Source organism: Thermobia domestica, chromosome 8 (assembly GCF_964235325.1).
Source record: "Thermobia domestica chromosome 8, izTheDome1.hap1.1, whole genome shotgun sequence".
Classification (NCBI taxonomy): domain Eukaryota; kingdom Metazoa; phylum Arthropoda; class Insecta; order Zygentoma; family Lepismatidae; genus Thermobia; species Thermobia domestica.
This window is the reverse complement of record NC_137461.1, coordinates 297,328,359-297,340,613: the sequence shown is the minus strand read 5'-3', so window position 1 is coordinate 297,340,613 and position 12,255 is coordinate 297,328,359.

The following is a 12,255-nucleotide window of genomic DNA, read 5'->3' as shown; positions in this document are numbered from 1 at the left end:
GAGAAAATTTTGTCACCTTGTGACGGCATCTGGAAGTGATTCGTGGCATGTTTCAAGTAAATTTTGATGACTGTTTCTATGTGGTCTGCAGAAACACCCGACGAAGTTTGGGTTTTTTGGACAGACTTACCTCGACTCAAATAATTTCACACTTACGTACGAGATCATTCTGTGCTCTACTGCCCCATATATTTTAATATATATTTCGCCCCTATTGTCTTGCGGTCGTTTCTCTATATAGAGAATTGGAAGAGAAACGGCATTCCACTGTTCCTTACCGTTTTCTTCAGCCATTTTTCACTCACCACTAAAGACCCATATTGCAGCAACAAACTAATGTTAATAGCACAGTCCGTAAAATTGTTTTTAATGCTTTGTATATTTTGGTAGTATACTTTAAACATGGTTTTCTGTTCACTGCACTTTTGACCAGCATTCTTCTGTACATCACCACATTAAACACAGAGTATGGAGTACCTGATTTGGCACACTTCTGCAACGTGAGATCAGAGTCCAAGTCACTCTCACTCTTTTCTTACCATCTGTGTTGAACATTCTAAAATATATTAATGAAGTGTCCTGTTACAACAAAAAATAACGGTATTTCACTGCATTTCCAGCTGGAGAGATCGTGCGATACATTGCCAAACGCAGACTCTAGGCGTAACCTTACTACTGGGTTCACAATGGAAATGATTAAGCATAGATATAGCACAAATATTCTTCCCGAAATAGGAGCATGAACTTCCACATTTCTACGGTTTAATGCAATTCTTTTTTCTAACTTTATGCATAGACGATCCTAAGTACATACAAAGTTTTGTTACGGCCAAACTTAACATACAGATTTACGGTGTGGATAGCCGCATCATCCACAATCTATCAAAAGCTTTTGATCCTCTAACAATAAGTTTTCCAAATAGCTTTCCGTGTTCGATTACCTAGTCCCACCCTGGAGCTATACCAACGCATAACTTTCCCCACATTACAGTACTATATCGAAAAACTAAATTTCAACTATATCAACAAACCCTTCCAAACTCAGCACCCTTTGTCCGTGCAGTGTCTAGTACCTCACTTTACACCCCACACCAAATCACTATCAGCATACCGCTTTTCCCTAATGTTTATGCTCTATCAATACACTTTACCGTCGCAAGATTCGTCGTTCTTAAACCTACAGTCGTAACGTGAAAGAAAATCTCATGAGTGGTAACATTTTGCCTCCTGGATCCAGAAACATTTATTCCTGATCATGTGAACTAAGATTTAAAACTTTATTTACAATACTAAATACAAACAACACCAGACAGTGAATACACTTTAAGCGAAATTGTAAATTCCTTTTTATTGAAGCAATATCTTTCTTGTTACAATTAAGTTCGATACCAATGTGATTATTTTATTGCTTAAATACAGGCACTCAGAAATAAACCAGTATTTCTCCTAATAGCTGTGTTTTACATGTAGGGAAATTCACGTTTCAATTTTGCAGCAGTCTCCACACATCATTTATCCGTGACTTAGGCAAAACCAGTTACAGCACTTTTGGCAAATGTATCTGTTCTTACTGTGTTTACACATGAAACACCGTCCTCGTTTTCCTCATTGAGGAGGTACAGGAACATCTTTTTCTGGAATCAATCCAGAAAACCTTGCCGCCGATTTTCGAAGTTCTGTGGGATTTCGTTTATTCAGTGCTCTGTTTGAATCCACCTTTTCCCAGTTGCTTTAGGTATTTTCGATGTTGGAATCTATTCGCTGTGTTCACTGAATGTATAACATTACCATTGATCGCTTCTACATTTAAGAAGTGATAAAATAACGCCATTGGCCATCGTCTAGTGTTTCTGCCATCGTCATATTCAGTAAGCATCTGGTCTACTGTGTCCACCCCACCTTTAGTATCACTGTAAAATGTGACGATCTCTGGCTTCCTCTTATCCCCGGTACTCTCATCTAATTTGTTGTGATTGTGCATACTTGAGATCAGCACTACACACCGATTTTTCTTAGATGCGTAGATGACAATGGTGTAGTTCTCCTGAAAACCAAATACACTACTGCATTATTTCATCCTTTTGGCATTCACAAACGCGAGGGGCAATTCTTTCTTGTTTTTAGGAATTGTCCCTATAATTGTTAACTTATTGTTCCATTCCATTCCTTTAACTAATTTGCAGCTTGTAAACCAATTATCTAAGGTCACGTTGCGAGATGAACCATTAATCGGTTGACACAATCTCTTCACTACTTCCTCAGGTATGTTATCTATCGGCAACGGACCTTCTGGTTGTGTCCCCACATACACTTCCATATTTGCTGTGTAGTATAATGATTCCTCAACAAGACTAAAAATTTTAATTCCATATTTTGCAGGTCTTTGGGACATATACATACGGAATCCATATCTTCCCCGGAAACCGACAAGTGACTCATCCAAAGTTGCTAACATACCAATTAAAAACTTGTTGTAGTTGTTTACATATAATTAAAAAAAGTCACGAATTGTGGCTAATCTGTCTAAGTATTTTCTTTCCGTATGTGTATCAACGTAATCAAATCGCAAAAAATGGGAAAGAAAACGGAATTTCTTTAAGGACATTATAGCCCAAATTATCTCCACTCCAGTTCCATCTTGCCCCCAGCATTCCTCAACATTCAGACGTGCCGTCCAGCATGCATTTTCGCCGATCCCAAGAGGTTTGTCGAATACATGGCTGAAGTAACACTCTTATTGGCTACGTGCCTATGACGTCACAAAGTTTCAAGTTCAACCTGCTACTATGCTTGTTGCTTTCGTTTTTCCGTTTTCTGTGTGTGCGTGTTTAAAAAAAGAGAGAAAAGATTATCAATATTTTTACTTGTGAAATACATTGCATTATAATTTTTTATTTATGTTCACTTTTTACGCGATACAAATATACTATCGTTAAATAAGTCTTCGTTCTTAAAAAGTTTTAAAAAACGCACTACACATGAATGTTATTGCTGTCTACAATATATTTTAATATTTTTGTTAGATCACATATTAGCTGATGGTGCTCACAATACAATAAATGCACTGGCTTTTGCAGAAACTGTGCACTTTGCAATGGAACACCTTCTAATTTCAAATTTACATACAGAACTTGGGTTCCACTCGTTGATGCAAAATTAAAAACGTCTTGGTCTGATTAATAACATCAGCTTAACGTAAAATCCTAACTACGTAAGTTCTTGCCGGGAATTAAACTCAGGCATGCGCGGAGCTATGGGAGCATTACCCTCCAACTTTTTGACAAAAATGAGTTATTCATATCAACTCCACACTCGCGTAGGAAATATTCCGCAGGTCCGAGACCGACCTAAATGCTGCCCCCCAGCAGACAATTCCTAACTCCGCCCATGACCTCAGGTCTCCCATGCCGAAGACGTCTATGCTAATCATATAGCTACGAGGGAACTAAAGATGAAGATATGGTTATTGTATTATCATATTGAAGATTTGAGATTTCAATCCTGAATGTGAAATCATAAATGAGTCAGACAAAAAAGGGCCAATGAGAAGGAGGGAGGTTAGCGAGAAAATACAGTGTTTAATAAGGAGGCGCAAGGTAAACACGGTTGGGAACCATTGCTCTAAACATTATCGTTTAAACTTTATAACCTCCCACTTGTGCTTCTTGCTTCGCCCTGGCCCGTTCCACCTCAATTCAGGTAGGTACATTTAAAATTGACTAGGTGAATATTTCTGATTTTTTTGAAAAAACATATTTGGTAACCCTGTTGGAGATATGAAACCTGCAAACAAGTTTTTCCCAGAAAAAATCTTGTCTTCGAGTTATGGGCTAATGAAATTCGGACGAAAATCACTATTTTTAATAAGAAAGTGGATGAGCAAAATCTTGAAAGACACGTACCGTAAATACGCGCGTAATTTTCGCCCTCGCATAATTTTCGCATCCCAATTTTGAAGGGCATTTTCTGTATATTTTATTTTCCTCGCGTAATTTGCGCACGCGGAAACTTTTTGTGAAAAGCATTTTTCCAGGAATTGTACGGTAGCTAATGAACAATTGGCAACGCAGCAAAGCCATTGTTGCATTCCATTGAGCCCTGTCAACAAAACAAAAACTTCCGTACTCACCCCCTCCACTTTCCCAACCCCTCGTCTGCTGTGCGGGGGGCGCGGTGGCTCAGTGGTAGAGTGTTCACCTCTGGTGCTTGGGATCCCGGGTTCGATCCCATCCCCCGCCAAGTGAACTTTGTGGTGGACAAACACCGTGCTCGTGGGTTTTCTCGGGGTTCTCCCGTTTCCTCCCACTTTCTTCATTCCACCATTTCACTCATCTCTCATCATCACCTAACCGGCATAACCGTGGGACGTAAAACTTAAAGATTTCATTTCATTTCGTTTGCTGTGCGAAGGAGCTTGTTTCGCGCGTCTTATCTTTTCCTCATCCCACTTCCAGTTACAAGCTCGTGTTAAGCGTAGTGTTTATCAGAGAGCGTGTGTTTGTGTGTGGAGAAAAAAAATGTCGAAAGTGCAGAAGTACAACAGCTACACTGCGGCCTTTAAACTTCGCGTTATTAATTTCGCCGAAGAGAAAGGGAACCGAACAGCTCAGAGGGATTTTGGTATTTCCGAATCTCACGTGAGGTATTGGAGGAAACAAAAAGCGTCATTAACCACCGCAAAAAGTTCTTGCCGTGGTTTTCGAGGTCCAAAAGACGGAAAATATCCAGAAGTGGAAGATAAGCTTTTGCGTTATGTGCAGGAATTGCGTAATGATGGCAATGCAGTCAGCCACGAAATGCTCCAGTGTCGCGCAAGGGAAATCGCACGTTCAAAAGGAATTCCACACCGTGACTTCAAAGCGAGTAGGGCATGGGTTACACGCTTCATGAGAAGAAAGAACTTGTCCCTGAGAAGACGTACAACTTTATGCCAGAAACTGCCACGTGATTATACCGACAAAGTTGTGGAATTTCACAAGTACGTAATTCGACTACGTCAACAGAATGGATATCTGTTGTCACAAATTGGCAATGCAGATCAGACACCCGTATACTTCGACATGCCGAGTAATACGACAATAGAAGAGAAAGGAGCATCAAGTGTACCGATAATAACATCAGGTGCAGAAAAACAGCGGTGCACTGTGATGTTAGCTATTACTGCTGACGGAAGTAAATTACCGCCATATGTGATTTTTCGAAGGAAAACTTTACCTAAAGGGTTAAAGTTCCCTGCTGGTATATATATGTTGGCACAGAAGAAAGGGTGGATGACTAGCGAACTCATGTTGGATTGGGTCGAAAAAGTCTGGAAACGTCGACCAGGTGCACTGCTTCGCCCAAAGTCCCTTCTCGTGCTGGATAGTTTCCGGGGCCATCTTATTGACACATTAAAGTCCCGCCTTGAAGAAGCGAAAACAGACATGGCTGTGATTCCTGGGGGATTGGCATCAATGTTGCAGCCCCTTGACGTTTCAGTCAACAAACCTTTCAAGGGTCATGCACGCCAGCTGTATTCGAGATGGATGGCCGAAAACACACACGAGTACACACCAGGTGGGAAGATTAAACGGCCAGCATTGATTGTGATGTGTGAGTGATCCTGAGTGCTTGCTAACAGGTGCACACTTGTTCTCATTCTATGAAAAGCTGTCCGAATCTGCAACAAGCTCCAAACTACAACACTTGGCATCAATTCCCGCACCCGACATACAGTTAGAAGTGTAAGTCTTGGCTTGCTCCAGAAGAACTGAAGCCGAAACTTGTAGACCACTATTAACTCATTATGTTTAAAATCGAAAAGACGAGAGTTCACGAGAGACTAATCTATTTGTTTATATTCATAAACTCTTAGCATTTGTCACCCGCACTCTACAAAACGTTCATTGTATACACGACCATTAATATTACAACACGTTCAGCACGCAGCTCGTAACATTGTTCACCTCGATTTTCATGTTACTTACAATGGTTCGTACGTGCACTTTCATGCAACACAACTCGCAACAACTATTTAACTTCATAGTGATCATGTACCTAGGTATTTGACTATGACTTTTATTTCTATTACTCAACATTCTCTTGTACTTACCTCATAAACTCACATTTGAACAACTATTACACGAGGAACAATTTCACACATTACGTATCAGTAAAACGCATCTCACTCCCAAACTCAGTTGGAAATTTCCCGGCAAACAACTCATTCGACACGATAACAAGCTTCCGGCTCGACGCACCACCGGCGGCGTGACAATAGTATTTTCTCCTCACACATTCTATTGTCTTCACTCCCTATCATTCGTTAATATTCCAAAACATCTAATCATAACTCTTTATTACAAATCTTTATGTCACAATGGCAACCATGTATGTTCGACCAGCTCGTCCTATTCCCTTCCCATTCTTCTAGTATATTTCTAATAATTTCCGACATTACCTGATCTCTTCCAATATTAACATCCATAGCCGCTCAGACCGAGAGAAATCAGCTTTTAACAATTTTATTACTGCCGAAACTGCAGTCTTCATTCACCCATTACCAAAACCAACCCGTCCCTGATCTAACACTACTCCCGACACAGTGATCACTTCACATCTCGCACACAATGTTTTCATCTACACCCTAGATCCTCTGGGTAGTGAACATGTGCCCATCTCACTCACTCTAAAAGTTTCCACTACTTCCTCCTCTGTCTCATCCCTCCCTCGGCTAATAATTCGCTACTAAATTTACTAAACTCATACATCGACCATTGTCAGCGACCTATCCCCCGTTTACTGAAATGAATTTTAATCCACTCTAATCTCTATCACCAAGCATTCAACTCGCAACCAAGCAATTCATCCCTCAAAAATGATCATCCCTCATCATCCTAAAATTCCTCCGCGCTACCTTCCTCTGGTTAAACACTCACGTCAAATCTATACAAAATATGTTGGCACTGGCAACCGACACTCTTCAACATCATAGCGCCCTCTATCTAACAGTGTGTAATCATCTTAAAGTATACAAATTACGACAGTGGATTAAAACCTGAAACAATTTCTGCCATGTCACACCCTTCGCAATATTAGATGCGTTTCAACGCATTAGTTGGTAAATTTACCAAAACATCCTCTCTTAAATCTCGATCACGCATTCCGCAGAGACCAAGAAAAAGCTATCTCCTTTACTTCCTAATTATAGGAGATTTTCAGACCTCTATCATTCAGTTAGCATTTTAACTATCATCCTGTAGACCATTTCAACTTCAATTCACCACATATTCATCTTCAACGCAACATGGCGCACAACATATCTACTCACAGAGCACTCACTACCTTCATTTCTACCACAGAAATTACTAATGTCATCTATCATAAAAGTTATAATGCCCCTGGAATCTATAACATTTATCGACATGTAAGACAATCCACCAATACTCCTCAATCTTCTTGGTCATATTTACACATTTATTGCCCGGAGTGAATATTTACCAGCTCATTAAAAAACATCCAAATTTCTCTTGTTCCTTAAAATCAAGAATACCATCCGATACAGCTCATCAGAATCCACCAAAATTCTAGAAAAAATATCGTCAAATAACTTCATGTTCATCTTTCTCATTACCATCATTTACCACACCATCAAGCAGGCTACCGCCTACAATTTAGCATCAACGATTAGCTTCTGCGTCTCCTCAATTACATCCATAATGCAGTATAATACCACCAAGCCATCCTATCTCGTACTCTTTGATTTAGAGAAGGCATTTAATGACGTATGACGTTAGGATTTGCATTCAAAACTGCTAAATGTTTGCCTTCTTATCGCATATATCCGTTTCATTTACAATTTCTTGTTTGGCCACCGTATTTAAGAATACATTAATCAACAGTCATATTAAACCATATTTATGCACTCAGGCGTATATAAGGCTCTTTACTATCACCCTTATTATATCTACTTTATGTTGTTCACATGCCTCTTCTCCCGCAAAATGTTATATATTAAGTATTATACATTAAGTCAACAACGCATTACAACCAACAATAAACACTTTTGTTCTGTGGTACAATAAACCAAGGGCAACATTTAGAGGGAAGGCAGGGGCAATTGCCCTCTTGCGTTTGAGATTTATACAGATGATATCAATAAAATAGTAGAAAACCAGTGAAAACTGCGAAATTTTACTTATATCAAGGGATCTTGCCTCCCCCCCCCCAAGCAAAATCTGAAATGACGCTCGGCGCTGAATTTCAATGCTGCTAAAACCCAAACTACAGCATTCACGCTTACTTCCATCACTGTTACGACAATCGTCTTAAAATCTCCAAAACCGTTAATACTTAGGACTCGCCTTAGATAGATAGGCATCTTAGATGGAAGACTTATGTCCAGGAAATTGCCAAAAAGGCATACAATCGACTCAATCTATTAAAACAACTTACTGGCACAACCTGAAGTATTTCTGCAAAGCAACTCTTAAACTTTTATATGGTCTTCTTTCGACTTGCGCTTAGTTACGGCCATACCGTTAGGTCTAGGCAGCTAATCCCTTGTATAAAAAAAACTTAAGGTTCTCGAACATCACACACTCAGAATTCTATACCACATCAAACTCCCGAGCTCTGCTCCAGAGGTTTTTTGCTCGCGTGACTTTTCCATACATTTGGTTCCATGTAGAAAAAGTTTGCCTCAAATACTTCCAGCAACGCTCCAATCTAATCATCCCCTCCTCGCCGTTTCCATCAACGCCCACTTCAATTTGTATATCGTTCACCCCATCAGTCATTCTATCTTTTCCTCCTCTTTACAATGTAACATTATTCCTCATCACCAAATTATCCAGATCTGCTCAGCAGAATGATTCTTTTCTATCATCCTCCGCCCAACATTATACCCTCATATTTTACACAAAACTTCCTCTGTCACTAACAGAGCTTACCATTCTTTCTGATTATTGCTTGGAGCAGCCCCAAAGGAAGAAAATTAACCTACATCGGTCATTTTACAAAATCGTATAGTTTGTCTCGTCAAAGTGTACCTCATCTCATCGATATTTCACTGTTTGCAACAATATATTAAAATGTAAACCCAAATACTTTCATCATGATGTGTATAATTCATTGTACAATTTCCTTTCTCCAACCTGATTATGGTTACGATTGTAAAGACCGTAATGTCCTATTTACTTACGTTATTTATGACATAAAGTTATAATAAAATGTTGAAAATCCCTTAGACCATCTCTAACTCCTTTTTCGCACTAACCTTTACTTCTCTTTCTCCCATGGATGGCGTAACCCTCGAGCGGGTGGCTAGCAACAGCTAGCTAAAACAAACTTGTGCCATACATTTGCGTTATAATTTCACTTATAATGTTATTTCTAAGGGATGTTTTATAGGTAATTTATGTCTTGAAGCCCCGTAGAGTTCGTTGTTTTATATCTTTATCACAAGACTGAAGTCGCTGTGAGACCGAAAGTAAAATCTTGCCAAATATGTACCCCGTTGGCACTTTCAGATAATGAATTTTTTATAAAATTCCGTGTCAGTAAGCCAATACAAAGATAGGGGGAAAATGTGCGGTGTGGGACAGTAATATATCTCTCTGGTGATTTGCGTTGTGCCATCTTCCTTCATCGCTGGTAACTATTACACAGGACGGCATTTTTAAACTTTTGAAAAGTTACAGAAACAAAACTTACTGAATCTGACTAATTTTAGGTCTCTGAATATGAATATAATATCCATTTTACTACATTAGCTCGCATTTTTTGTAACGCATAGTTTCCAGATTTATCATAATAGGGAAAATGAGCTATCATGAAATATACCGGCCAATAAGCTGTTTGCGCACCAAAAGGGAATCAACTTCATTTCGACAGCTGGTCAAGAACGACATTCAGTTTTAAAAATTCTTAAAATTTGTTGAATCAAACCAGTTAAAAACTATATGTTCTGTTTATGTATTAGCACTAAATATATATATTCTGTTAGTGCTATTTACATACACAGAGTAATTTATAAAGCTTAGTGTTTAGAGCTGCAAATAACACCATCTGCTTTACTTTTTTTTTAATAAATGTTGGATCCTCTCTCTTCACCCACCAGCAATAGTTCCCCATCATTGCAGGGTCCCAACGTCCTTGATATCGAGTTTCCATCGTTCTTAAATCCTGGTGAAACCGTTCTCCCATTTCGTCGCTTACATCTGCAAGATTTTCTGGAAAGAAGTTAAGGTGGGAGTGCAGAAAGAGGATTTTCAAAGACATGCGACATCCCAGAGCTTTATATGCGACCAGAAGTTGCTGCACCAGTGCCTCGTCATTATGAACTTTAGATTACCCAAAAAACGTTTTACAACTTGAACAAAAGCACGCCAAGCATTTAACTCTTTGAGGTTTAAACTCTGTTCAAACAATTCGTCATGGATAAGTTGCGAATGTCCGGTCCTGTTAAAACTCCTCATTTTAATTTACTATCACTTAGTTTTAGAAAACATTGTCTAAGATACTTAAATTCTTCACTTTCTTTGTCCATTGCTTTTACGAAATTCTTCATGAGGCCCAACTTAATATGAAGAGGTGGAGCAGCACCTTGGCTAGATCGATCAGAGGCTCATACTTGACACCGTTGGTACACTTCGCGGCATAAAAATTGTTACAAATTTCTACGTCCAAATTAATAACGAACCTCTTGCCCCGTTTTCTTATGCATCCAGAAATACATGTCTCAATCGATTAGTTGCTTCTAGTACGATCCAACTTCAACTCCTCTCCTCCTCCACCTCTCCTTGTCTAAAGCAGTGTGTGACGTAGTACACTCCATTCAGACGAAAAAAACGGATTGAGTTATAATGTTATAGCTATAAAATTGTCTTTTTCATTCGTTTGTTCTGAAATATCTTTTAAAAGCCTACTCTTTTTTAAAAAAAGTCACACAAACTTCGCATAGCTTCATTAATACCTTAATTTCATTCTTTCCCTTCTTTAAAGACTGCAAGCTAGTAAGATGCTCCCTAAGAAATCTCTGGAAATTGCCAATAACGGCAGTAAGTTTTGTGCTTCCTAAAGTCTGTAATGCAAGCACAGAGCTCGAGAATATCTACTGACAGAAATGAGTTTTATTCAATGATTCATTTCATTTCTTTTCAGTAATTGCAAGCAAATGTTCCAAGAGCGTCATTTGGGCAGGACAGGAGGGTGTAATTTCCCCTCCCTTGAGCTTCATAAATACATATTGTTTTAGCAAATGCATAGTAATACACTAATAAAAAAGTGAAAAGTTTTGTCGGCGGAGACTCCCCCCTCCCCCCCCCGAATAAAATCTAAAATGACGCTGGTTTTAGCAACAAACCTATAGAGTTACGATAGCACATTGCTAGAGAGCATACATTTGGTTTCAAGCGTCGAAGGTTTGATCTCAAACCATATGAGTTCCTGGGCGACATTGAGAGAGACACACAGGAGAGAGAGATTTAATATGGAGACAGAGAGGAATGATTTATATACACAGATTTAGAACTGGGGGAAAATGATCGGACAGCATTCGTATTATGACGAAAATTGTGATTTTGTTAAACAGAAGAAGGGAAGGTTTCGAACTGCGGGATCAAAATGGCAGTTGTCGAATTAAGGTGGAGAACACTTTTGAGAGCATAAGATGATTACGAATGGAGAGAAAGATCTTGAGAGCTGAGGAATTAAGAATTTAAAAAATCTGCAGCTTCCGACACGGGTTTCGAACCGCGAACCTTGTAGTTATCGAACCATGACTTTATCCATCCTGCTACGGAGAACTCTATACTCATGCACATACGTTTACTTTAGCTACGTTGAAAGCTATCTTAATGGGATATTCCAAAAGTTGACTTGGTGGATGCGCCGTTCTGATAGGATATAAACCTCTTGTAACTTAGTTACAATGTGCATAATGGACTTCTTCTTGTTCAGAATACTTTTTAGGGGAGTAAACTTTGTTACTATTCTGTTAATTATGTTACCTTTGACAGAACCATGTGATAAAGTAGTGCGCAATTGTCTGTTAGGTGAATGGTTAATGTAAGTTACTCCTACGTGTATGGTCCGAGCTTCGAATCAAGACCATTCTTATTGATTATTTTCTTTGTGCTACGCTCATACTGTGCATTCCACAAGTTCAATTTTCAAGTAATGTAGTCACAACTAGTTTAATTCGAAATTATTTTCAAATATGATATTTGTTATTACATGCGTTTCTTTAACTTGCGAGTTTCAAACTTGATATTA